Source organism: Coregonus clupeaformis, chromosome 40, assembly GCF_020615455.1.
Source record: "Coregonus clupeaformis isolate EN_2021a chromosome 40, ASM2061545v1, whole genome shotgun sequence".
Taxonomy (NCBI): Eukaryota; Metazoa; Chordata; class Actinopteri; order Salmoniformes; family Salmonidae; genus Coregonus; species Coregonus clupeaformis.
Window position 1 is genome coordinate 17,598,457 of NC_059231.1, and position 27,737 is coordinate 17,626,193.

The 27,737-nt window shown below is 47.3% G+C and overlaps 1 pseudogene; it reads left to right on the top strand.

Annotated features, from left to right (window-relative positions):
* On the top strand, positions 1-26,667 carry LOC121554928 (annotated as a pseudogene).
* The last annotated feature ends 1,070 nt before the right edge of the window (positions 26,668-27,737 follow it).

A 27,737-nucleotide genomic window follows, 5' to 3' on the forward strand; every position in this document is an offset into this window, starting at 1 on the left:
ATGCATGGGATGGTGATCATGAACATGGCCAGTGATGAGCTGATTGAGCAGGTGCTGAGACAGGAGGGTCGCCACCCCACCCGCACGGACATGCCCCACTGGAGGAGCTATCGCGAGCTGAGGAAGCACACCTATGGGCCCCTCACAGAGTGAGTAGACAGTGGAAACCCAGTCCCAGGCCCTGTCATTGTAGCCTGGTCCCAGATCTGTTTGTACTGTATAGTCAACTCCCTGTATCATCCTTCTCAGCAGCATAGGAGTTGACAAGACAGCATTAACATATCTGGGACCAGGCTACTGTCATTGCACAGCAAGAATAGCAGTATCATTATATTTAACATTGACCTCTCACTCAGTTAGGACAAAAACACTCTTTGTGCCAACTACTGTTTCAGTAATGTGTCATAGTCACTCCACTGGTATTTAGTCATTTCTGTCTTACTTGTCCCAGTAGCACACTGAGATGTAATTGTGTGTAGGAGTAGATACACGCCCAAGACATTTCACAATAATCTGACAACGATTTCCATGATTTTTGGTTTAGTTGTCACCCAAATGTCAACAACTACACTTTCAAAAATGTTAAAGGACAGCAAAATTCTAATGGGAATACAATGTCAGATATTTTGTTTATTTATACAACAGATTAATGTGTTATCACTGTGCTTCATCTAATAGCAGAACCAAATGACCTGGAATGCAGTTGAGATTACATTAAAAGTACATGGTGCAAATGAACAATGCTGTTCAAGATTCTGCACAGATTATTTAAGCAATTGTGAAGATCTCCACAGACCTGCGATGACCTATGCATGCTTTCTATGATTACATAGGAATACATTTATAGTTACAATAACCTCAAAATGTGGCCATGGATGGCTTCTCATTTTAAGGTTGAATGTTACATTCGTTTGTAAAATAGCCTTTACTATAGGCTATTTAGTGTATTACAAAAGGGAATCCAACATATAATTTGTTAAACTCATCAACAAGTTAAGAGGCTATTTATTTTATTTAAAAAGAGATACTGAATTGTGTTTGGTCGTCAACGCAAGGAGATGTATCTTCTGCTTGGATGGTTCCATCTGTGCCACTGACTTAGTCTGCCTTCAATTCCAGTTTGTCTTCAATTAATAATTGATATGTTGGATTTATGTCTCGATCTCAACCAAAAATCTAAGTTAAAGGGTAGGCAGCATGAGTTTTTACTCACCAATATAACAACACAGTGTGGTCAAAGACTTAGTAACATACAGTAGTTATAGTCATGATCTGGTTACCTATAAGTACAAAGATAGTTTTATGTTTTGGGGTTATTACATATTTATTAACTTATTTCCATATATCTTCTAAACAACCCACAATGCACTATTTGTCAACGTCATATGGAGGATCTTCTCCAAAGTTTTTGTTTACTAACCCAAGATAGACCACAGCCTGTCATTTCCAATGGGAGCAAATTAATCATAGTGGGCAGAACAAGCATGGAGGTGGGCAGAGCCAAGCACGAACTAGCAAGATCCTATTGGCGAGTTCTAGCATGTATTTGCATATTTCCGTTAGGGAAAGCCTACTCTGTGAAGTGCGCATGTGCAATAACTCACTTCACCATTGCACTCCTTCTAAACAATGGAATTTTTAGAAACTTTGGCAAAGGGTAAATCTTTGGTGAGCTACAATCCACCAATCACAGGAAGTGTGATGTAAACAAGGAGCATGTGCGGCCATGCAGCATCACTGTGTTATCTAGTGGGAACCCTTTCGCGTGGCAGGCTCTGGCGCATTCTTGCCGTGGGCTCAAAACAAAAGAGAAAATCATACCTGCTTGCTGTAATTTTGTAGAGCCTTGTCTGTTCTCCTTTTTGTTTTGTCAACGGCAAGTTCTCTGTGAAGTAGGTTACGGGAGTTTTTTTTACTTTTTCCACCTAGGCTTAGTGCTCTGGAATCTGTCTATTTTGGATTTTCCTGACTCTCCATCGGCTGGTGAAGCGCCCGCCTTCCCCTAGCTTTGATAGCTAACTCAGCCTGCACTCTTTTAAAGGTTTTACCATCAGATAGGCACCAGCCATCAATCTGTAAGTCTCTGCTATCTATTTGAATTGATCTGTGTGTCACGATCGTTGAGAGACGGGTCAGACCAAGGTGCAGCGTGGTATGCGTACATATTTATTAATGACGATGAACACTTTACAAAACAACAAAAGCAACGTAACGTGAAGCTCAAACAATGGCTACACACTAACAAGCCAAACACAAGTCAAGATCCCACCACTAAGGTAGGCAACATGGCTACCTAAGTATGATCCCCAATCAGAGACAAAGAGCGACAGCTGCCTCTGATTGGGAATCACACCCGGCCAAACATAGAAAGATCAACCTAGATCTACAACATAGAAATACACTAACATAGATCTCAACAGAAAACTCACACCCTGACCCAACCAACAAGAGTTCTCTCGATCAGGGCGTGACACTGTGGCTAATAGCTAGTTGGCTAAACAGCTAACGTTAGCTGGCAAGGTTTTGATAGCAACTGTCTGACTCATGTAGTGCTAACATAATGTTAGCAGGCTGGTAGGGCTAACATTAGCAGGCTAGTAGGGCTAACGTTAGCAGGCTAGTTGGCTAGCAACCTTGCAGGTTGATTTAGTATTTGCTTGTAAGTTGGCTGAAAATGTAATTTAAACCAGTAGTCATGAGTGTAAACGATTATATATTTGAAGTTATTTCTGTTGGTAGTTTACATTATAGGGAATAGGCTGGCTTGCTGGGTCCTCCACATACCTCCATAACTTGCTACATTTGCACACACTGTACATATATTTTCTGTTGTATTTTTGACTTTATGTTTTGTTTTACCCCATATGTAAATCTGTGTTGTTGTTTTTATCGCACTGCTTTGCTTTATCTTGGCCAGGTCGCAGTTGTAAATGAGAACTTGTTCTCAACTGGCTTACCTGGTTAAATAAAGGTGAAATAAAATAAAAAATATATTACATCACACCCCAGAAATGTTTATTTTCAACATTACTTCAGCATTCTTCAGAATTCTGATCGGTTTTATGTATTAACCCGCAAAATAGAAAAGTGAGGTGTAACTTGGAATTCAAGTAATTGAACCGACGTCGATAAATTAACAAAAAAACTAAATGTTGGTTCATCGCTCAGCACTACTGTCAGAGTGCTGTGTGTGGATGAGTGAAGGGAATCAAGCGCAGGAACAAGGATGACTTCAACAGACTTTAGTAAAATCCAACACAGGAATGAGTCGCCAACCCAACCGGGCGGCGCGAACAATTACGCACAACACACAGTGCGGAAAACAAGAAAAAGCGCACGCTGTGCGAACTCTCGAAAATACAACAAACGAGAGAGACAAACTCCTCGGAGGCAAGCTGACAATAACAATCACACATAACACCTGACGAAACGAAACTAAATAGGGAACACAATCAAACACAAACAAGGGACAGGTGTTACAAAGAGACAAAACCAAACGAACATGAAACATAGAACGGTGGCAGCTAGTACTCCGGAGGCGAGCGACCGCCGAAGCCTGCCCGAACAAGGAGGAGGAGCAGCCTCGGCGAAACCGTGACAGTACCCCCCCCTTGACGCGGCTCCAGCCGTGCGCCGACCAGGCTCGGGGATGACCCGGACAAGCGGAGCAGGGCGCGCAGGATGACCCCGATGGAACTCGGTCAGCAGGGACTGGTCCAATATGTCCCTCCCTTGGCACCCAGCACCGCTCCTCCGGGCCCGTACCCCTCCCACTCCACGAGATATTGAAGACCCCCCATCCGGCGTCTCGAATCAAGGATGGACCTCACAGTGTACGCGGAGCCCCCTCGATGTCCAACGGGGCGGAGGAGTCTCTCTATCTCATACTCCTGGAGTGGACCAGCTACCACCGGCCTGAGGAGAGACACATGGAACGAGGGGTTAATATTCCTATAGTCAATAGGCAGTTCTAACCTGTAACACACCTCGTTCAACCTCCTCAGGACTTTGAATGGCCCCACAAACCGCCGACCCAGCTTCCGGCAGGGCAGGCGGAGGGGCAGGTTTCTGGTCGAGAGCCAGACTCGATCTCCAGGTGCGTACACAGGCCCCTCACTGCGGTGGAGATCGGCGCTCGTTTTCTGCCGACGGATGGCCCGCTGCAGATGTACGTGGGCAGCGTTCCATGTTTCCTCCGAGCGCCGTACCCATTCATCCACCGCAGGGGCCTCGATCTGGCTCTCGTGCCAAGGTGCCAGAACCGGCTGGTACCTAACACACTGGAAAGGGGTTAGTTGGGTGGAGGAGTGGCGGAGAGAGTTCTGTGCCATTTCGGCCCACGGACGTATCTCGCCCACTCCTCCGGCCGGCCCTGGCAATAAGACCTCAGAAACCTACCCACCTCCTGGTTAACACGTTCAACCTGCCCATTACTCTCCGGGTGGTAACCCGAGGTAAGGCTTACCGAAACCCCCAACCGTTCCATAAACGCTCTCCACACTCTGGAGGTGAACTGGGGGCCTCGGTCAGACACTATATCCTCGGGTACCCCGTAATGCCGGAAGACATGGGTAAACAGAGCCTCAGCGGTCTGTAGGGCAGTGGGTAGACCCGGCATGGGAAGGAGACGACAGGCCTTCGAGAACCGATCCACAACGACCAGGATGGTAGTATTCCCCTGTGAGGGGGAAGGTCGGTAACAAAATCCACCGAGAGGTGGGACCAGGGTCGTTGTGGAATAGGCAGGGGTTGTAGCTTACCCCTGGGCAAATGTCTGGGCGCCTTACACTGGGCACACACCGAACAGGAGGAGACATAAATCCTCACATCCCTGGCTAACGTTGGCCACCAGTACTTCGTGCTAAGGCAGTGCACTGTCGGCCGATACCCGGATGGCCAGAGGAGGGGGCGTATGAGCCCAACAAATGAGGCGATCGCGTACCTCGAGCGGAGCGTCGTCCGACCCACTGGACACTGTGGAGGACTTGGGTCGGTGCGTAACGCCCGCTCGATCTCGGCATCAACCTCCCACACCACCGGTGCAACCAGACAAGACTCTGGTAGTATGGGCGTGGGCTCAACGGACCTGTCCTCCGCGTCATACCGCCGAGACAGAGCATCTGCCTTCCGTTCTGGGACCCAGGGATGTAAGTGATTTTAAACACAAACCGGGCTAGAAACATAGTCCAGCCCGGGCCTGGCGAGGATTCAGTCTCCTAGCTGCCCGGATGTATTCCAGGTTACGATGGTCAGTTAGAATGAGGAAAGGGTGTTGAGCCCCCTCGAGCCAATGCCGCCACACCTTTAGGGCCTGTACCACGGCTAACAGCTCCCTGTCTCCTACGTCATAATTCCGCTCCGCCCCGGACTGGGCTTTTAGAATAAAACGCACAGGGACGGAGTTTAGGTGGTGTGCCAGAACGTTGGGAAAGAACGGCCCCTATACCGGCCTCTGACGCGTCCACCTCTACCTGGAAAGGTAAAGAGGGATCCGGATGCGCCAACACTGGCGCCGAGGTAAACAGGTCCTTCAGTTTCCCAAAAGCCCTGTCCGCCTCAGCTGACCACCGCAAGCGCACCGGACCCCCCTTCAACAGAGACGTTATGGGAGCTGCCACCTGTCCAAAACCCCGGATAAACCTCCGGTAATAATTTGCAAAACCCAAGAACTGTTGCACCTCCTTCACAGTGGTTGGGGTCTGCCAATTACGCACAGCTGACACCCGGTCTACCTCCATCTTCACCCCTGACGCAGACAACTGATAACCCAGAAAGGAGACCGACTTCTGAAAAAACAGACATTTCTCTGCCTTGACATATAGGTCATGCTCCAACAGCCTCCTCAATACTCGGCGCACCAGGGCTACATGCTCTGCTCGGGTAGGACTGTACACCAGAATATCGTCGATGTACACGACTACTCCCTGTCCCTGCATGTCCCGGAAAATCTCATCGGCGAAGGATTGGAAGACTGAGGGAGCATTCATTAACCCATATGGCATGACTAGATACTCGTAGTGTCCGGAAGTCGTGCTAAACGCTGTCTTCCATTCATCGCCCTCTCTAATGCGCACCAAGTTATATGCGCTCCTGAGATCCAATTTTGTAAAGAACCGCGCACCGTGCAGTGACTCCGTCATAGTCGCAATCAGAGGAAGTGGATAGCTGTACTTCACCGTAATCTGATTGAGACCGCGGTAATCAATACACGGGCGCAGACCTCCATCCTTTTTCTTCACAAAAAAGAAACTCGAGGAAGCGGGTGAAGTGGAGGCCCGTATGTATCCCTGTCTCAGAGACTCAGCGATGTACGTCTCCATTGCCTTCCTCTCCTCTTGAGACAAGGGATACACATGGCTCCCGCGGGAGAGCTGCTCCTGACTGGAGATCTATCGCACAATCCCCCGTCTATGAGGCGGCAGCTGCGCACGCCCTAGTTTTACTAAACACCAGTTCCAAATCCTCATACTCGGGGGAATATGCAGTGCTGTCATTAGATTCGGACTTTCCACCGAGGTCGCCCCTATGGAAACACCCAGACACCGCCCCTCACACTGGGCAGACCACCCTTTAAGAGCTTTCTCTCGCCACATAATAGTAGGGTCATGGGTCATCAACCAGGGAAGGCCCAGCACTACCGGATACGCAGGAGAGTCAATCAGATAGAGCTGAATCGTCTCCTCATGACCCTCCTGCGCCATCATTTGAAGGGGGGTGCTGTGACCTCCCTAATCAACCCAGACCCTAACAGACGGCTATCTAGGGCATGAACAGGGAAAGGCTTATCAACTGGAAGGAGGGGAATCCCTAACTCTATACAAAACTGGCGATCTACAAAATTCCCAGCTGCGCCTGAATCTACCAGCGCCTTATGCTGGGAACGAGGTGCAACCTGTGGAAAACAAACAGGCAAGGTTAGGTGAACGACAGAAAGCTCTGGGTAAGTAGGGCGCCTACTCACCTGGGGGACCCCCAATGCGTGACCTGCCTTCTCCTCCACCCCGGGGGACCCTCCCCAACACCTAGCCGCGGTGTGCCCTCCACGGCCACAGTTAGTGCAGGGAACGGCCCCCCCCCTCGGGTTCCTACTCCTCCGTTCTCTAGCGCCCAGCACCCCCGAGCTCCATAGGGCTCAGCTCGGAGGTGTTGGAGAGTGGAGATGGCGAACCCCACCCGGGACGTCCACGGGTGGCGAGCAGGGTATCCAGCCCGAATGGCCATGTCGACAAGTTGGTCAAAGGTCAACGAGGTGTCCCTGCCGCCAACTCTCGCTGGACGTCCTCCCGGAGGCTGCAACGGAAGTGGTCTATAAGGGCCCGCTCATTCCACCCTGCATCGGCCGCTAGAGTCCGAATTCCAAGGCAAAGTCCTGGGCGCTCCTCATCCCCTGTCGGAGGTAGAACAGACGCTCCCCCCGCCGCCTTCCCCTCTGGTGGATGGTCAAACAAAGCACGGAAGTGGCGGGAGAACTCCGCATAGGTAGTGGTAGCGGCGTCCATTCTCCTCCATTCGGCGTTGGCCCACTCCAACGCCATGCCGGTGAGACAGGAGATGAGGGCTGAGACGCCTCGTGTCCCGAGGGCGCCGGGTGTACGGTGGCGAGGTAGAGCTCCACTTGCAGCAGGAACCCTTGACACCCGGCAGCGGAGCCGTCGTACGCCCTCGGGACGCGAGCCGAATCCCACTGGGTTCGGAGATGGGACAGGAGGACTGACCGATGGGGATGGTTCGGTAGGTGGGGTCGTGGGTACCCCGCTGGTTTCCCATCGGTGGAGAGTGTTCATCACCCCCTCCAGGGCATGACAGACCTGGTTAATCCGGTCCTCCTGCCCACGAAGACGTTCCTCCATACTTGCTGTTGGCGCGGTCGCTCCTGCTGATTCCATGGTTGATGTGTGATTCTGTCAGAGTGCTGTGTGTGGATGAGTGAAGGGAATCAAGCGCAGGAACAAGGATGACTTCAACAGACTTTAGTAAAATCCAACACAGGAATGAGTCGCCAACCCAACCGGGCGGCGCGAACAATTACGCACAACACACAGTGCGGAAAAACAAGAAAAAGCGCACGCAGTCGAACCTCGAAAATACAACAAACGAGAGAGACAAACTCCTCGGAGGCAAGCTGACAATAACAATCACACATAACACCTGACCCAAACAAACGAAACTAAATAGGGAACACAATCAAACACAAACAAGGGACAGGTGTTACAAAGAGACAAAACCAAACGAACATGAAACATAGAACGGTGGCAGCTAGTACTCCGGAGACGACGACCGCCGAAGCCTGCCCGAACAAGGAGGAGGAGCAGCCTCGGCCGAAACCGTGACAACTACAGGTTGTCTAAAGTAGAAACTTTAGATCAAATGGAAATGGAGCTCAGTTAGAATGAAAAACAGCACACATGAGAGCGTCTGTCTGCCTTTGGGTGTTTTGCATTTTCTCTCTGAAAAACTCTTGTTGGTTTGAAATAACTATACAGTACCTCTCCTCTCCATATTAAAGCATGGTTATGTCTGTGTGTGGCTATACTACAAGGATGGGTGATCAGTGGCATAGGATCAGGAGTATTCTGAACCCCAGGATGCTGAAGCCCAGGCATTTCTCTGCCTACACCAATGTTATCAACGATGTGGTCACAGACTTCATAGACAAGGTGGCCTGGCTCAGGGAGACCAAGGGAGATGGGGTCATGGTGAACGACCTGTCTGGAGAACTCTACAATTTCGCCTTCGAAGGTGAATCAAGCAAATATGATCTCCTATTTATGTATAGAATGGTCCTAAAACTATTGATCTACTGAGGGAGGGGATATGCTTCTGTAACGTGTAAAAAGCTCATAGAATCATGAAGGATTCACATATAAATTAAGTAATTATCTTGACGTCATCTCACAATCTTTACATACAGATACATGTACATACATGTACATTACTGTTCATACAGTCTCAATACTGTTATCTTATGGACATCCATTCTTTCTGTGAACTGGGGTAAACGCGTGTAGTATCTGAGGAATTATGACTTTGCTAACGTTTTCAAAATGGAACCTGAGAGGAGGTTTATTCAGTTTTAGGGGGAGCAGTTTTAGAGGGGCACCTTAAAGCAGAGGAAGTCTGTTAGGTGTCCTCCTGGGATTGGTCTGTAGGGGAACACCCATATCAGATTACATAGAATATATACCACAGTTGGGACAAAGGACGACAGAATAATCAGATTTGAGATGGGGCGATTATTCTCCAGGTATCTGCAGGTATCTGTAAATCGACGCTGTAACCCTTTGTTATGAATAAACCTTTATGATGAAAATACAGCGTCAGCGGTTCTCCTTGGTCACACAGCATAATTAGCAACGTTTACTCGACACAACACGCGTGAATGAGAAATGACAAGGTGAGTGATTCCATATGAAACCAGGACAAAGAAATACCATGATTTGGGGGATTTTCACGAAATTGAATCCATAGAATGGTGCCCAAAAATGCTAACCTCCCCTGTTATTGTAATGGTGAGAGATTAGCATGTGTTGGGGTATGATATTTGTGCATCTGTATCTTTCTCACTCATTGTTATTCACGATTCATTCAGGATTATCCGTAATCATGGTAGCATCCACATTCTATTCTTATTTACAATAAAAGTGACTCCAAAATGCTGTAATTTTGGTTCACCCGATATGGATGAAAATACCCTCAAACTAAAGCTGAAAGTCTGCACTTTAACCCCATAGTCATTGTATCATTTCATATCCAAAGTGCTCGTGTACAGAGCCCCAAAAAATGTCACTGTCCCAATACTTTTGGAGCTCACTGTAAACATGAATATAGAAAAAACAAAATGTTTGATTTGGCATATTTTTCAATATCTTGTTGAACATAATATACCCTAGGGGAATGTCACAATTCCAGAGTGGTATCCCTGCTAATTTTAAAGTTATGGCCCATTTTATACATCGAAATTGGCATAGTAGGCAATGTAACCAAACACAGCCCTCCTTTTACTTTTGCCATTGCACATCCTGCAAATCACCAGGAGGGAGACAATTTTGAATCCATTTTCACATTCATTCTGTTGCTAATGCTTACAAATCGGCTCATTACTCTTAAAGTAGCAGAGATCCCACTTTGGAACTTTGATATGCCCATACAGTATATTATGTTAAACAATAAATTGAACAATTTGCCAAATCCCAAATGGTGTTTTTATAATATTCATGTTTATATTTCTCAATATTCATAAATTAATGTTACATTTCTTATTGAAATGGAAATACTACTCATATTACAGAGCAAGTGGTAAATCTTCATAGGACAAAATGTGTTGTTTTTTAGCACCTACAGATTAAACTTTATGGTGTCTTAACTCCTTCAAGCCAAAATTGCATAAATATGCCACATTTGATAAATTATTTCTCAATTATGCTTTTAGATAGAAATGTCAGATATATGTCAACAATCCTTCCTCCAACGCACCATTCTATGGATTCAATTTTGTGAAAATCCCCAAAGTCATGGTATTTTTTTGTCCTGGTTTCACATGAAATCACTCCCGTACATTATGAGGGCTGTGGACGGCTATTTACTATCTGTTAGAGCAGCGGTTCTCAATCCTGGTCCTGGGGACCCAAAGGGGTGCACATTTTAGTTTTTTCCCTAGCACTACACACCTGATTCAAATCATCATCTCATCATCAGGCTTTGATAATTTGAATCAGGTGTTTAGTGCTAGGGCAAAAACTAAAATGTGCACCCCTTTGGGTCCCCAGGACCAGGATTGAGAACCACTGTGTTAGAGAAAATACCTTGAAGTAATTGCACAGTGATCTTTAGCCTTGGTAGTTGATTAGATAAAGCATTGTATAGTGAGTGACTGATCGCTTGAATTCCCTGATAGACAGAAAGATGGGTCATGTGTGAGAGTATTCAAGGTCAGCCTATTCATTGGTCAAGGGCAACAGTGACGAATGACAATCAAGCGATTGATCTTGATTCTATAATATGATGTCACCATGACTAACTGTTATACACTGTGTGAGAGCTGCCATCCTTTTACATCATCCTACCTATGTCATCCTCCTCATGATATAGTCCTAAAGAAACAAACAAGTCATTCATAGGTTATTACTGTTTTAACTTCTAATTAAATACCTGGTCATTTCTCTACCAACATTGAATTTGATCCCTTCAAGGATCAATAAAGGATCAATCTAATCTATCTACCATCAATTAAAGTGCTACCGTTGTTTTCCTCTCTGTCTGCAGGGATCTGTTCGGTGTTGTGTGAGACTGTCACGGTTTCGGCCGAGGCTGCCTCTCTTCCTTGCTCGGGCAGGCTTCGGCGTTCGTCGTCTCCGGAATACTAGCTGCCACCGTTGCATGTTTCTATGTTCGTTTGCTTTTGTCTGATTGTTGTCACACCTGTTATCATTTAGTGTCATTAGTGTCCTATTTAGTTCTCGTTGTGTTTGTCAGGTGTTGTGTGTGATTGTTTTACTGTCGTGCCGGTAGGCTGGATATTTACTGTTTGCTCGGTTGAGCTAGTTTGCTCCTTAGTTTTGGAGTATTTTGTCGCACCTGTTTGTGCGCTTGTGTTTACGCCTACGTGCGGAGCTTTTGCCTCAGGGCATTTATTTCGTGTTTGTTTTGCTGTGCCTCACTAAAGTCTGTTGGACTAACGTACTGCGTCCTGCGCCTGATTCCACCCACACCCACCTACATCTACCTTGACAGAGACCCATATGGGCTGTCTGAATGAGGAGGTTCCTGAAGAGACTCAGAAGTTAATCGTCTCAGTTAATCATCATTCTCTTCCCCAAGTCCACCTGGCCCTACCTCCCCTTCTGGAAACATTTTGTGGCTGTCTGGGATCACCTACATTTAAGTCATTTAACAGACGCTCTTATCCAGAGCGACTTACAAATTGGTGCATTCAACTTAGGATAGCCAGTGGGACAACCACTCCTTTTTCCCCCATTTTTTAAAAAAATGGGGTGGTGGGGGAGGGGGGAGGGGGGTGGGGTAGAAGGATTACTGTTATACTATTCCGGGTATTCCTTAAAGAGGTAGGGTTTCAAGTGTCTCCGGAAGGTGGTCAGTGACTCCGCTGTCCTGGCGTCGTGGGGGAGTTTTTCCACCATTGGGGTGCCAGAGCAGCGAATAGCTTTGACTGGGCTGAGCGGGAACTGTGCTTCCGTAGAGGTAGGGGGGCTAGCAGGCCAGAGGTGGATGAACATAGTGCCCTCGTTTGGGTGTAGGATCAGAGCCTGAAGGTAAGGAGGTGCCGTTCCACTCACAGCTCCGTAGGCAAGCACCATGGTCTTGTAGTAGATGCGAGCCTCAACTGGAAGCCAGTGGAGTGTGCAGATGTCAGAACGGCGACAGTGAAATGCGGTAGGCGAAGTCACACGCAGGACACAGAGCTACTGGAACCCGTACTTTAATAAAAGTCGCCAGTGAAAATAAACAGTCTCCAAAACAACGGAGAAAACTACCAACCCGCACACTGCCGATGACACAAACAATAACACACAAAACACAATGCACGACAGAGGGTTAAATAGGGAATACAATACAACATAATGGGGAACAGGTGTACACAATCAGACACAACAAGTCAAACACCGAAACATAGATCGGTGGCAGCTAGTACTCCGGGGACGACGAACGCCGAAGCCTGCCCGAGCAGGGAGAAGGAGCAGCCTCGGCTGAATCCGTGACAGTACCCCCCCCTTGACGCGCGGCTCCAGCCGTGCGCCGACCCCGGCCTCGGGGACGGCCAGGAGGACGCGGATCAGGGCGAGTCGGATGACTCCGGTGGAAGTCCCTCAACAAGGAGGGATCTAGAATGTCCCTCCTGGGGACCCAGCACCGTTCCTCCAGACCGTACCCCTCCCACTCCACGAGATACTGCAGGCCCCCCGTCCGACGCCTCGAATCCAAGATGGACCGGACTGAGTACGCCGGAGCCCCCTCGATGTCCAGCGGGGGCGGAGGAGCCTCTCGTACCTCATTCTCCTGGAGTGGACCAGCCACCACCGGCCTGAGGAGAGACACATGGAACGAGGGGTTAATGCGATAATACCTGGGCAGTTGTAACCTATAACATACCTCGTTCAATCTCCTCAGGATTTTAAAGGGCCCCACAAACCGCCGACCCAGCTTCCGGCAGGGCAGGCGAAGGGGCAGGTTTCGGGTCGAGAGCCAGACCCGGTCTCCTGGTGCATACACCGGAGCCTCACTGCGGTGGCGATCGGCGCTCTCCTTTTTCCGCCTGATGGCACGCTGCAAATGGACGTGCGCAGCATTCCAAGTTTCCTCCGAGCGCCGAAACCACTCGTCCACCGCAGGGGCCTCGATCTGGCTCTGATGCCAAGGTGCCAGAACCGGCTGGTAACCTAACACACACTGGAAAGGGGTCAGGTTAGTAGATGAATGACGGATTGAGTTTTGGGCTATCTCTGCCCAGGGAATATATCCCGACCACTCCCCCTGCCGGTCCTGGCAATATGACCTCAGAAACCTACCCACATCCTGGTTAACTCTCTCCACCTGCCCATTACTTTCGGGGTGAAAACCTGAGGTAAGGCTAATCGAGACCCCCAGACGTTCCATAAATGCCCTCCAGACCCTAGAGGTGAACTGGGGACCCCGATCAGACACTATATCCTCAGGCACCCCATAGTGCCGGAAGACGTGTGTAAACAGGGCCTCAGCAGTTTGTAGGGCAGTAGGGAGACCTGGCAGGGGAATGAGACAGCAGGCTTTAGAAAACCGATCCACAACGACCAATATCGTAGTGTTCCCCTGAGAGGGGGGAAGGTCCGTCACAAAATCCACCGACAGGTGAGACCACGGCCGTTGTGGAACGGGTAGGGGTTGTAACTTCCCCCTGGGCAGGTGTCTAGGCGCCTTACACTGGGCGCACACCGAGCAGGAGGAAACATAAACCCTCACGTCCTTGGCTAAGGTTGGCCACCAGTATTTCTCACTAAGGCAGTGCACTGTCCGACCAATACCCGGATGACCAGAGGAGGGTGACGTGTGAGCCCAGTATATCAACCGGTCGTGAACCTCGAGCGGCACGTACCTCCGACCCTCTGGACACTGTGGAGGAGTAGGATCGGAACGTAACGCCCGCTCGATTTCCGCATCCACCTCCCACACCACCGGTGCCACTAAACAAGACTCCGGGAGTATGGGAGTGGGCTCAATGGACCTCTCCTCTGTGTCATATAGTCGGGACAGGGCGTCTGCCTTAGCGTTCTGGGACCCTGGTATATATGTGAGCTTAAATACAAAGCGGGAAAGGAACATTGACCACCTTGCCTGGCGAGGATTCAACCTCCTCGCTGCCCGGATGTACTCCAGGTTACGATGGTCAGTCAGAATGAGAAAAGGGTGTTTAGCCCCCTCAAGCCAATGTCTCCACACCTTCAGGGCTTGAACCACAGCCAGCAGCTCCCTATCCCCCACGTCATAATTGCGCTCCGCCGGACTGAGCTTCTTAGAATAGAAAGCACAGGGGCGGAGTTTAGGTGGAGTACCCGAGCGCTGAGACAGCACAGCGCCCGATCCCAGCCTCGGAGCGTCCACCTCCACCTGGAATGCCAAAGAGGGATCCGGATGCGCCAGCACCGGAGCCGAGGTAAACAGGTCCTTCAAGCGTTTAAACGCCATATCAGCCTCAGCTGACCACTGCAGGCGCACCGGACCCCCCTTTAGCAGAGAGGTAATGGGAGCCGCTACCTGTCCAAAGCCCCAGATAAACCTCTGGTAGTAATTGGCAAAACCCAAGAAGCGCTGCACCTCCTTTACCGTGGTCGGGGTCTGCCAATTACGCACAGCAGAAACGCGGTCAATCTCCATCTCTACCCCTGACGCGGACAACCGATGTCCCAGGAAGGAGATGGACTCCTGGAAGAACAGACATTTCTCCGCCTTCGCATACAGGTCATGCTCCAACAGTCTACCAAGCACTCGACGCACCAGGGACATATGCTCGGCTCGTGTAGCGGAATATATTAGGATGTCATCAATATATACCACAACACCCTGTCCATGCAAGTCCCGAAAAATCTTGTCCACAAATGATTGGAAGACTGAAGGAGCATTCATTAACCCGTATGGCATGACGAGGTACTCATAGTGACCCGAGGTGGTACTAAATGCTGTCTTCCACTCATCTCCCTCCCTAATGCGCACCAGGTTGTACGCGCTCCTGAGATCTAATTTTGTGAAGAATCGCGCCCCGTGTAATGACTCCGTCATATTAGCAATCAGAGGAAGAGGATAGCTGTATTTGATGGTGATCTGATTTAGACCACGGTAATCAATACACGGGCGTAAACCCCCATCCTTCTTCTTCAAAAAAAAGAAACTCAAGGAAGCAGGGGAAGTAGACGGCCGTATGTAACTCTGTCTCAAAGATTCGGTGACGTAGGTTTCCATAGCGGCCGTCTCCTCCTGAGATAGAGGGTACATGTGACTACGTGGAAGCGCAGCGCCTACCTGGAGGTCTATCGCACAATCCCCCTGTCGATGAGGTGGTAATTGAGTCGCCTTCCTCTTACTGAATGCGAGAGCCAAATCGGCGTACTCAGGTGGAATATGCAAGGCGGGAACTTGGTTCGGGCTTTCCACCGTCGTTGCCCCTACGGAAACGCCTAAACACCGCCCAGTACACTGATCAGACCATCCCTGGAGAGCTCTCTGCTGCCATGAAATGTTGGGGTCATGAGCTGTTAACCAGGGAAGCCCCAATACCACGGGAAACGCAGGAGAATCAATCAAATACAACCGTACTATCTCCTCATGACCCTCCTGCGTTTTCATCCGGAGAGGCGCCGTGACCTCCCTAATTAACCCAGACCCCAACGGGCGGCTATCTAGGGCATGAATGGGGAAGGGCACATCAACAGGCACGATAGGAATCCCTAACTTATAGGTGAACTGATGATCAATGAAATTCCCAGCTGCGCCTGAATCTACTAGCGCCTTATGCTGGGAGTGAGGAGAAACCTCGGGAAACACCACTTTAATACACATATGATCAGCAGAGAGCTCTGGGTGAGTTGGGTGCCTACTCACCGGGAAAGACTCATCAGTGCGTCGCCCACTGCCTCGATTCCTAGGAGACCTTCCCCAGCACCGACCAGCAGTGTGTCCTCTGCGGCCACAGTTGGTGCAGGGGACAGCCTCCCTCCTGGTCTCCCTACTAGTCTCCCTAGCACCAGCATCCCCGAGCTCCATAGGGGTCGGCTCGGAAGTGCTGGGGGATGGAATGGAAGGCCCCGAATCCGGACGTCCGCGGACTGCCAACAGGGTATCCAGGCGAATCGACATGTCCACCAGTTGGTCAAAGATGTGGTTGGTGTCCCTGCAGGCTAATTCCCGACGCACGTCCTCCCTCAGGCTGCATCTGAAGTGGTCGATGAGGGCCCTCTCATTCCATCCCGTGTTGGCGGCTAGCGTCCGGAAGTCCAGCGCGAACTCCTGCGCGCTCCTCCTCCCCTGTCTAAGGTGCTCACCCGCCGCTTTACCCTCTGGGGGATGATCGAATACTGCCCGGAAGCGGCAGGTGAACTCCGCATAGCTGACCGTAGCGGCATCTATCCCACCCCATTCGACGTTGGCCCACTCCAGCGCCTTGCCGGACAGACAGGAGATGAGGGCGGACACGCTCTCTTATCCCGAGGGCGCCGGGTGAATGGTGGCGAGGTAGAGTTCAACCTGGAGTAGGAACCCCTGACACCCGCCGCGGTGCCATCATAAGCCCTCGGGAGCGAGAGCCGAATCCCACTGGACTCCGGAGATGGACCGATGGGTATGGCTGATGGTGGTGGCATCGTAGGAGGAGGTGTGGGCAAACCTTCCCTCTCCCATCGCCTCAAAGTGTCCATCACTTCTTGCATGGTGGTACCCAGGTGCTGGATCCTGGCGTCTTGGAGGATTACGCGCTCCTCCAGTGATCCCCTAGGCACAACCGATCCTGCTGACTCCATGGTGGTGTGTTATTCTGTCAGAACGGCGACAGTGAAATGCGGTAGGCGAAGTCACACGCAGGACACAGAGCTACTGGAAACCGTACTTCAATAAAAGTCGCCAGTGAAAATAAACAGTCTTCAAAACAACGGAGAAAACTACCAACCCGCACACTGCCGATGACACAAACAATAACACACAAAACACAATGCACGACAGAGGGTTAAATAGGGAATACAATACAACATAATGGGGAACAGGTGTACACAATCAGACACAACAAGTCAAACACCGAAACATAGATCGGTGGCAGCTAGTACTCCGGGGACGACGAACGCCGAAGCCTGCCCGAGCAGGGAGGAGGAGCAGCCTCGGCTGAATCCGTGACAGCGGAGGAGCGGGGTGACATGAGAGAACTTGGGAAGGTTGAACACCAGACGGGCTGCAGCGTTCTGGATAAGTTGTAGGGGTTTAATGGCACAGGCAGGGAGCCCAGCCAACAGCGAGTTGCAGTAATCCAGACGGGAGATGACAAGTGCCTGGATTAGGACCTGTGCCGCTTTCTGTGTAAGGTAGGGTCGTACTCTATGAATGTTGTAGAGCATGAACCTGCAGGATCGGGTCACCGCTTTGATGTTAGCGGAGAACGACAGGGTGTTGTCCAGGGTCACGCCAAGGTTATTTGCACTCTGGGAGGAGGACACAATGGAGTTGTCAACCATGATGGCGAGATCATGGAGCGGGCAGTCCTTCCACGGGAGGAAGAGCAGCTCCGTCTTGCCGAGGTTCAGCTTGAGGTGGTGATCCGACATCCACACTGATATGTCTGCCAGACATGCAGAGATGCGATTTACCACCTGGTTATTAGAAGGGGGAAAGGAGAAAATTAATTGTGTGTCATCTGCGTAGCAATAATAATTGATATGCAGTGATAGGAGAGACCATGTGAGGATTTGACAGAGCCAAGTGACTTGGTGTATAGAGAGAATAGGAGAGGGCCTAGAACTGAGCCCTGGGGGACACCAGTGGTGAGAGCATGTGGTGCGGAGACAGATTCTCGCCACGCCACCTGGTAGGAGCGACCTGTCAGGTAGGACGCAATCCAAGAGTGAGCAGCGCCGGAGATGCCCAACTCGGAGAGGGTGGAGAGGAGGATCTGATGGTTCACAGTATCAAAGGCAGCAGATACGTCTAGAAGGATAAGAGCAGAGGAGAGAGAGTTAGCTTTAGCAGTGCGGAGAGCTTCCGTGACACAGAGAAGAGCAGTCTCAGTTGAATGACCAGTCTTGAAACCTGACTGGTTTGGATCAAGAAGGTAATTCTGAGAGAGATAGCAGGAGAGTTGGCTAGAGACGGCACACTCCAGAGTTTTGGAGAGAAAATAAAGAAGGGATACTGGTCTGTAGTTGTTGACATAGGAGGGATCGAGTGTAGGTTTTTTGAGGAGGGGTGCAACTCCTCTTCAAAGTTGGTGAGTGAATGAATGAAATATTGAGTGAGTGAGTGAAAAAGTGATTGAGTGAGTGAATGAGTAAATGAGTGCGTGAGTGAGTGAGTTAATTAATGATTGAGTGAGTGAGGAACTGAGAGAACTAGTGAGTGAATGAGTGAGTGAGAGGCTGAGTGAGTTAACGAGTGAGTGAGTCAATGAGTGAATTTGTGAGTGAATGACTGAATAAGTGAGACATTTGTTTGGCATCACATGCTCTATCATGTACACTTAGAAAAAAGGTTTCCAAAATGGTTCTTCGGCTGTTCCAGGTAGAACCATTTTTGGTTCTAGGTAGAACTATTTTGGGTTCCATGTAGAACCCTCTGTTAAAAGGGTTTTACATAGAACCCAAAAGGGTTCTACTTGGAACCAAAAAGTGTTCTTCAAAGGGATCTCCTATGGGTACAGCCGAATAACCGTTTTAGGTTCTAGACAGCACCTTTTTTATAAGAATGTATAGTAAAGATTGAAAAGGTAGACTGCACAATACAATTTCACATAACATAACACATTATCACATATCCATGAACTCAAGTAACCTCTCTACTGCAAACTTGTGAATGGGAAGCGGGATGTAGAATATTTTGAGGGCACTCACTCACTCACTCATTTTACAAATGAAAATGATGCAATGTGCTTAAGTTGTTGATGATATGTTATGTGATATCATCATCATCAACAACATATAAATTGCATGTTTCTCATGTGAAAGGACTGAGTGCCCCCACATACAGTGCATTCGGAAAGTATTCAGACACCTTCCCTTTTTCCACATTTTGTTACATTAGACTTATTCTAAAATTGATCACATAATTTCTTTCCCTCATCAATCTACACACAATACCCCATAATGACAAAGCGAAAACAGGTTTCTATAAATTTTTGCAGATTTATTAAAAATAAAAAACTGAAATACCTTATTTACATAACTATTCAGACCCTTTGCTATGAGACTCGAAATTGAGCTCAGGTGCATCCTGTTTCCATTGATCATCCTTGAGATCCTTGAGTCCACCTGTGGTAAATTAAATTTATTGGACATGATTTGGAAAGGCACACACCTATCTATGTAAGGTCCAACAGTTGACAGTGCATGTCAGTGCAAAAACCAAGCCATGAATTGTCGGTAGAGCTCCCAAACAGGGTTGTTTGGAGGCACAGATCTGGGGAAGGGTACCAAAAAAATTTCTGCAGCATTGAAGGTCCCCAAGAACACAGTGGCCTCCATTATTCTTAAATGGTGGAAGTTTGGAACCACCAAGAATCTTCCTAGAGCTGGCCGCTCGGCCAAACTGAGCAATCGGGGGAGAAGGGCTTTGGTGAGGAAGGTGATCAAGAACCCGATGGTCACTCTGACAGAGCTCCAGAGTTCCTCTGTGGAGATTGGAGAACCTTCCAGAAGGACAACCATCTCTGCAGCACTCCACCAATCAGGCTTTATGGTAGAGTGGCCAGACGGAAGCCACTCCTCAGTAAAAGGCACATGACAGCCCACTTGGAGTTTGCCAAAAGGCACCTAAAGGACTCTCAGACCATGAGAAACAAGATTCTCTGGTCTGATGAAACCAAGATTGAACTCTTTGGCCTGAATGCCAAGCGTCACGTCTGGAGGAAACCTGGCACCAGCCCTACGGTGAAGCATGGTGGTGGCAGCATTGTGCTGTGGGGATGTTTTTCAGCGGCAGGGACTGGGAGACTAGTCAGGATCGAGGGAAAGATGAACGGAGCAAAGTACAGAGAGATCCTTGATGAAAACCTGACCTCAGACTGGGGCAAAGGTTCACCTTCCAACAGGACAATGACCCTAAGCACACAGCTAAGACAACACAGGAGTGGCTTCGGGACAAATCTCTGAATGTCCTTGAGTGGCCCAGCCAGAGCCCGGACTTGAACCAAATTGAACATCTCTGGAGAGACCTGAAAAATCTGTGCAGCTCCCCATCCAACCTGATAGAATGTGAGAAACTCCCCAAATACAGGTGTGCCAAGCTTGTAGTGTCATACCCAAGAAGACTCAAGGCTGTAATCGCTGCCAAAGGTGCTTCAACAAAGTACTGAGTAAAGGGTCTGAATACTTACGTAAATGTGATATTTCCGTTTTTTTTACTTTTTTTATTTGCTAAAATTTCTAAAAACCTGTTTTTGCTTTGTCATTATGGAGTATTGTGTGTAGATTGATGAGGAAACAAAACAATTTAATCCATTTTAGAATAAGGCTGTAACGTAACAAAATGTGGAAAAAGTCAAGGGGTCTGAATACTTTCCGAATGCACTAAATCAGCTACATTCCTGTAGCTGATTTAGTTACAGCAGAGGTTTCTAAAGTTCATGGCTGTGTTTCAGCTCTAAGCAAATCAAACAAGTTCACTGCTCCTGGCTTGCCCCTCTGTGTAGTGGGGTAAATATTTAAGTAAAAATACTTTAAAGTACTACTTAAGTAGTTTTTGGGGGGTATCTGTACTTTACTTTACTATTTATATTTTTGACAATTTTACTTTTACTTCACTCCATTCCTAAAGAAAATAATGTACTTTTACTCCATACATTTTCCCAGACACCCAAAAGTACTCCTTACAGTTTGAATGCTAAGCAGGTGCACAAAAGGTTACATAAGATTATATGATAGTATATTGCCATCTAGTAGCAGATATCCTATATGAGCAAAAATAAAATCCCATCATGACTCGGGTCCACAGCAATGACTAAGGGTGCATTTCAAAAGTCTTTCCTGGATTATTTACTTCCTCTCCTTGCCTCCTTCTCCAAACATCAGAGTGAAGCGAGGAGGGAGAAGACCTTCCAATGCTCTCCTCGCTTCTTTGTTGTTTTGAGAAGAAGGTGAGGATAGATGTTGAAAGCGTCACGCTTCTTGTATAGCGAGTACCACTTCCCCCTGATTCAGCTCATACCGAGGCTCGAACCCAGGACCTCTGCCTCGCAAAAACACACATGACCACGTGATTCAGCATCGCAAGTGGGGACACTTCAGGCTGAGGAGAGAGTTTCATACACAGGCGGCTGGTGGCACCTTAATTGGGGAGGACAGGCTCATAGTAATGGCTGGAATGGAATGCATGGAATGGTATCGACACATCAAACATATGGTTTCCTTGTGTTTGATACCATTCAATTTACTCCATTCCAGCTATTATTATGAGCCATCCTCCCCTCACCAGCCTCCTGTGGTTTCACAGATCCCCATCTGCTACACAAGGAATTGAGAAAAGACTTGAGATTCACCCTAAGCATCTATATTGTCTGTGCTGGTTACTGCAACCTCTGATCTCTGTCCCCATGCAGGTGCGTCAGAAGATGGAGGAGATCCAGGAGAAGGTGCATCTGGGCCTCACACACCTCCTGGTCAGTGAACAGATGTCTGTCACTGAGATACTGGGGTCCATCACTGAGCTACTGCTGGCTGGGGTTGACACGGTGAGGAGGTGTGGGTGTGGCTGTGTGTGTTTACGTAGAGCTGTTTCACAGTAGGGTGTGACAGGGTGGCAACAGTAGTGGAGAAAGGGGTGAAGTCCTGGTGGGGGACATGTTCTTTTCTTTATTTCAGCCATTTTAGATTGCGATTTGTTGAGTGAACATTTGCAACATAACCACATTAGCTACCTACGTCATATACAGTCACAGCAAGCACCATAACAGTATCAGTACCATTGTCTCTCATTGATGCCCACCTCCCTAATCCAGACCATATAAATATAATTACTGACCAATTAACATAAAACTAATATTATTAGCCTACAACCTATTCCTATTGTAATTGTATTTCTATGCTGCAGATGTCCAACACCATCTCGTGGTCTCTGTACCACATGGCCCTGGAGCCAGAGATCCAGGAGAAGCTGTACCAGGAAGTGATCAGTGTCTGCCCAGGGGACAAGGTGCCTACTAGTGATGACATCGCCAGAATGCCCTGGCTCAAAGCTGTTGTCAGGGAGACGCTACGGTAAGTTGTCAGTCATTTGTCATCCCCATTCACGTCATTCCGTAAATTCACTCATTATAAAATTCATAATGGGTTATTCAAGTTATTATATTCATAATTAGTTATTATGTATTGTTAAATTCATTATATGTCAATGTGCCTATGTAATGTATTCTTAATTAGTCAAACGTAGCCAATCCCTTCCTCTCTACCCTTAGTGACTCTCTTCTGTACTCTCTCTCTGTCACGACTTCCGCCAAGGCTGCCTCCCCTCCTTGTTCGGGCAGGTTTCGGCGTTCGTCGTCACCGGCTTACTAGCTACTGCCGATCCCATTCTCATCACTCCACTTGTCATGTCTTGTCTTGTCAATCACACACACCTGGTGCTCATTCCCCTAATTGGTAGGTGTATAAGTGTTCCCTCGGTTCCCCTTGTCTTTGTGAGTGATTGTTTATTGTGAGAGCGAGTAGCTCGTTTGAGCTACTCTTCCATTTGTATTTGCCAAGGTGGAATATTTTCCCTTGTTATAGTTTAGTTTTCACGCTGGGTGCGTTTTATATATGTAAAAGGAATAAACTCTGGACTTCGGTGTTTTACCTCATGTGCCTGACTCCTTCATTCACACCTCATCACACTCTCCAGGATGTACCGAGTAGTACCAGGAAACGCCCAATGTGGAAAATGGCATAGTTGTGGGGGACCACCTTTTCCCCAAAAATTTGACTTATACTTCTACCATCTTGTACTGTTGGAAATAGTTGCTATTGGTGAACTAAAGTACTTTTCTTTTCATCCTGTGTGTGGAGATACGATCACACTTGTATATCCAGTTTTATCCAGAGATATACAGTACCAGTCAAACATTTGGACACACCTACTCATTCAAGGGTTTTTCTTTATTTTTACTATTTTTTACATTGTAGAATAATAGTGAAAACATCAACTATGAAATAACACATATGGAATCATGTAGTAACCAAAAAAGTGTTAAACAAAAAACTATATTTTATATTTGAGATTCTTCAAATTGCCAACCTTTGCCTTGATGACAGCTTTGCACACTCTTGGCATTCTCTCAACCAGCTTCATGAGGTAGTCACCTGGAATGCAATTCAATTAACAGGAGTGCCTTGTTAAAAGTTAATTTGTGGAATTTCTTTCCTTCTTAATGCGTTTGAGCTAATCAGTTGTGTTGTAACAAGGTAGGAGGGGTATACAGAAGATAGCCCTATTTGGTAAAAGACCAAGTCCATATTATGGCAAGAACAGCTCAAATAAGCAAAGAGAAACGACAGTCCATCATTACTGTAAGACAGGAAGGTCAGTCAATTCGGAAAATTTCAAGAACCATCAAGTGCTATGAAGAAACTGGCTCTCATGAGGACCGCCACAAGAATGGAAGACCCAGAGTTACCTCTGCTGCAGAGGATAAGTTCATTAGAGTTACCAGCCTCAGAAACTGCAGCCCAAATAAATGCTTCACAGAGTTCAAGTAACAGACACAGCTCAACATCAACTGTTCAGAGGGAACTGTGTGAATCAGGCCTTCATGGTCGAATTGCTGCAAAGAAACCACTACTAAAGGACACCAATAATAAGAAGAGACCTGTTTGGGCCAAGAAACATGAGCAATGGACATTAGACCGGTGGAAATGTGTCCTTTGGTCTGGAGTCCAAATTGGAGATTTTTGGTTCCAACCGCCGTGTCTTTGTGAGATGCGGTGTGGGTTAACGGATGATCTCCGCATGTGTAGCTCCCACCGTAAAGCATGGAGGAGGAGGTGTTATGGTGTGGGGGTGCTTTGCTGGTGACACTGTCTGTGATTTATTTAGAATTCAAGGCACACTTAACCAGCATGGCTACCACATCATTCTGCAGCGATACGCCATCCCATCTGGTTTGGGCTTAGTGGGACTATCATTTGTTTTTCAACAGGATAATGTCCCAGCACACCTCCAGGCTTTGTAAGGGCTATCTTACCAAGAAGGAGAGTGATGGAGTGCTGCATCAGATGACCTGGCCTCCACAATCCCCCGACCTCAACCCAATTGAGATGGTTTGGGATGAGTCGGACGGCAGAGTGAAGGATAAGCAGCCAACAAGTGCTCAGCATATGTGGGAACTCCTTCAAGACTGTGGAAAAGTATTCTAGGTGAAGCTGGTTGAGAGAATGCCAAGATTGTGCAAAGCTGTCATCAAGGCAAAGGGTGGCTATTTGAAGAATCTCAAATATAAAATATATTTTGATTTGTATAACACTTTTTTGCTTACTACATGATTCCATATGTGTTATTTCATAGTTTTGATGTCTTCACTATTATTCTACAATGTAGAAAATAGTAAAAATAAAGAAAAACCATTGAATGAGTAGGTGTGTCCAAACGTTTGACTGGTACTGTATATTAACTTTCACCCTTAACTTCAGTATTTTATTTAATAAAAATCCAGGGTAGACTTTTGGTTTGTCAATATCGCTCACATCAAACAGTATACCACTGATCAGAGTTTTAGCAGCTGTGACTGTTCTCCCTCTCTTCTGTCCTCTCCCTCTATCTCTCTCCTCCTTCCTTTCCATCTCTCTGTCCCAGACTTTGTTCCACCTGTGTCACTATGCCGTGTCCTTTGACCAGGCAGTGTTGCCGGAGCCCCATACCTTCCTGCCTGATCGCTGGTCCGTGTGGGCCGGGGGGAAGACAAGAAGAACCAGCACACCTTTGGCTCAGTGCCCTTCGGTTTCGGGGTCTGGGCCTGCCTTGGCAGGAGGGTGGCCGAGCTGGAGATGTACCTCATCCTCTCCAGGGTAAGACATCCAGGCCTGCTCTGTAGTTGTGTGTGTGAATAATGTATAGTACCCCTACAGCATATGCCCTTCATTAAACAGCATTCTTCTGTTGTTGTGTAGAACTCTGATAGTAGTTTGGGATTCAGACCACATGCTTTTCTGCATCTGGAAATGATCAGGCAACTGTGTGATAGTGCAAGGGACAATACAGCATCCTCTGTCTTTCATACGTTTCCTTCAACAATTTTCACATTTCATTTGACAGTGCCTCTAGTGGGCAGAGGGGTTAAAGCTACAGTAGGTTATACACATTTAACCTACTTTTTAGCCCCAGCCTCAGGACATTGAGTTAGTTAGTTATAAGTGTTGATCTGGTCTGTAGTAACAGTCTAATATAATCCGGTTTAGCTGGTTGTGGTGTTCCTCTGTTAGCTTTGGCATTGAAGAGAAAAATGATCTGCGTTTTAACCACACACATGCCTTACTAACTGCTATTTCGCTTCTCAATGATCATGCAAGTACCGCACGAGTAGGCTACCTAACTGTTCCATCTCTGGGCAGCCGAATGTTCTAGGCAGCTCGAGCATGTGTATCCGGACCGGTAACCAAAGTCTGACAATGGGCGAGTTAATTTTGCAGCAGGGTGCACTATTATTCCTGACGTCATTAGTCAACTACTGCTTTACACTGCCTACTATTTGTGATGATAATCTTCAGAGTTAAGCTGCCATATCGTAGCCAGAGGAGTTGCTGAAAAAAGAACTAGCCAATGTTTGCAATGATAATGAAAAAATAATGGCTATTTTGACTGCCTGTATGTGTCTTGCTTGTGTTTTATATGCTTGCCTAAATATACTGTTACAACAGACAACAAAGTTTGTACGAACATGTCGATGATGTATTTTGTGTACAACATGATAGCTTCATGTAGCCCAACACCCCTCCTGAAAAAAGAACATGTCTACCATATCTTTAGTGTAGCCTACAATATGAAGTTTCCCCCTCCTTGCAGCAGCAGAGCAGTAGGTGCACTGAGCAGAAGCTATGTATGCAGCAGTGGCCAGCAGCTACGTAAAAGAAAATCCTGCACATGCACAGAAATCTCCGTATCAATAGCCATGGCAAGTCGGGTTCCAGAAAGTCCGGAACACATTATGATAAAACATTGCCATTGATTGTCCCACTAGGAAAGTCCATATTTCTATGTAACTGTGCTATTCATGGGTTGTTGTTGTTTTACCGTTTATCTATTCTTTATATCTCTTTTCATTTAACATGTGGAGAGCTGACATTCTCTCAGACTATGACTATAACAAAATATAATCAATGTGTTTTCCTCTCTCTATCCTCCCAGTTGGTCAAATACTATGAAATATGAGCAGACTCTGCCGGAGCCACAGTCAAGCCAATCACAAGAACCCTTCTGGTCCCTGCTACCCCTGTCAACCTGCAGTTTATTGATAGGACAGTCTAGCAGCAGGAGGAACCAATGGCAGCAGAAGGAGTTTCCTTATGAACCACATTAGTATGCACATCGTGTATGTCTTCCTGTCACCAAGCACTTCTTTATGGATGGGTTACTTGGTGTACTTTACCTCACTTAACTTTCCCATAGTTTTTGGACCTGGGCTAGTAAATATTGTGGTCTACTAGCCCGGCTGGCCAGTGCCCAAAATCCTTAAGTTCCATCCCTGTTATTAACAAGTGATCCACAAATGTGTAACATCATGACCACAACACATCGAGACCACAGTGAGACCCTGTTGCTGACAGTTTGTTATTATTTTAACATGTATTTGTGTAAATAGGTTTATTTTAACTGTCTTGCTCCAGGTGAGGCTATTTGCTCTTTGTCACTAACAAACTCTGTGTAATTTTTGTTATTTGTAAAAGTTATGTGATTTTAACATGTATTTTATGTTATAATGACTATGCACATACTATTATAGATGTATAATTACCTAAAAAGTTATGTTGTTGTTATAAATTCAGTATTGAAGACCAACAGGATTTTGTCCACCAACCATGGCGACTTAATTATTCAAGCCGTGGATAAAAGTCTTAGGCATACTGAAGAGTATTTTATCATAAAATATATTCAGTTAAAGTCATGTTATTCATGTTTCCCTAGTATAGTTTGATATGACTCCTCCCCATCCCTAGATAATCATTATTTCTGGCATGATTTGGAGTTAATTGTGACATAAAATGCATTTTCCAAGTCAGTATTGTGGATTCAGAGTGAGGTCATTTGCAGTCATTAGATAATAAGGGTGATAATAAGGAATAGGACTATCAGATCTGCTTCCCACTTGGCACAGACGTGAATTCAACGTCTATTAAGCAAACCAGATGGTGCCATTTTCTTGTTTTTTTAATTTACGGAAAGCCAGGGGCACACTCCAACTCTCAGACGTAATTTACAAACGAAGCATGTGTGTTTAGTGAGTCCGCCAGATCAGAGGCTGTAGGGATGACCAGAAATGTTATCTTGATAAGCGTGTGAATTGGACCCTTTTCCTGTCCTGCTAAGCATTCAAAATG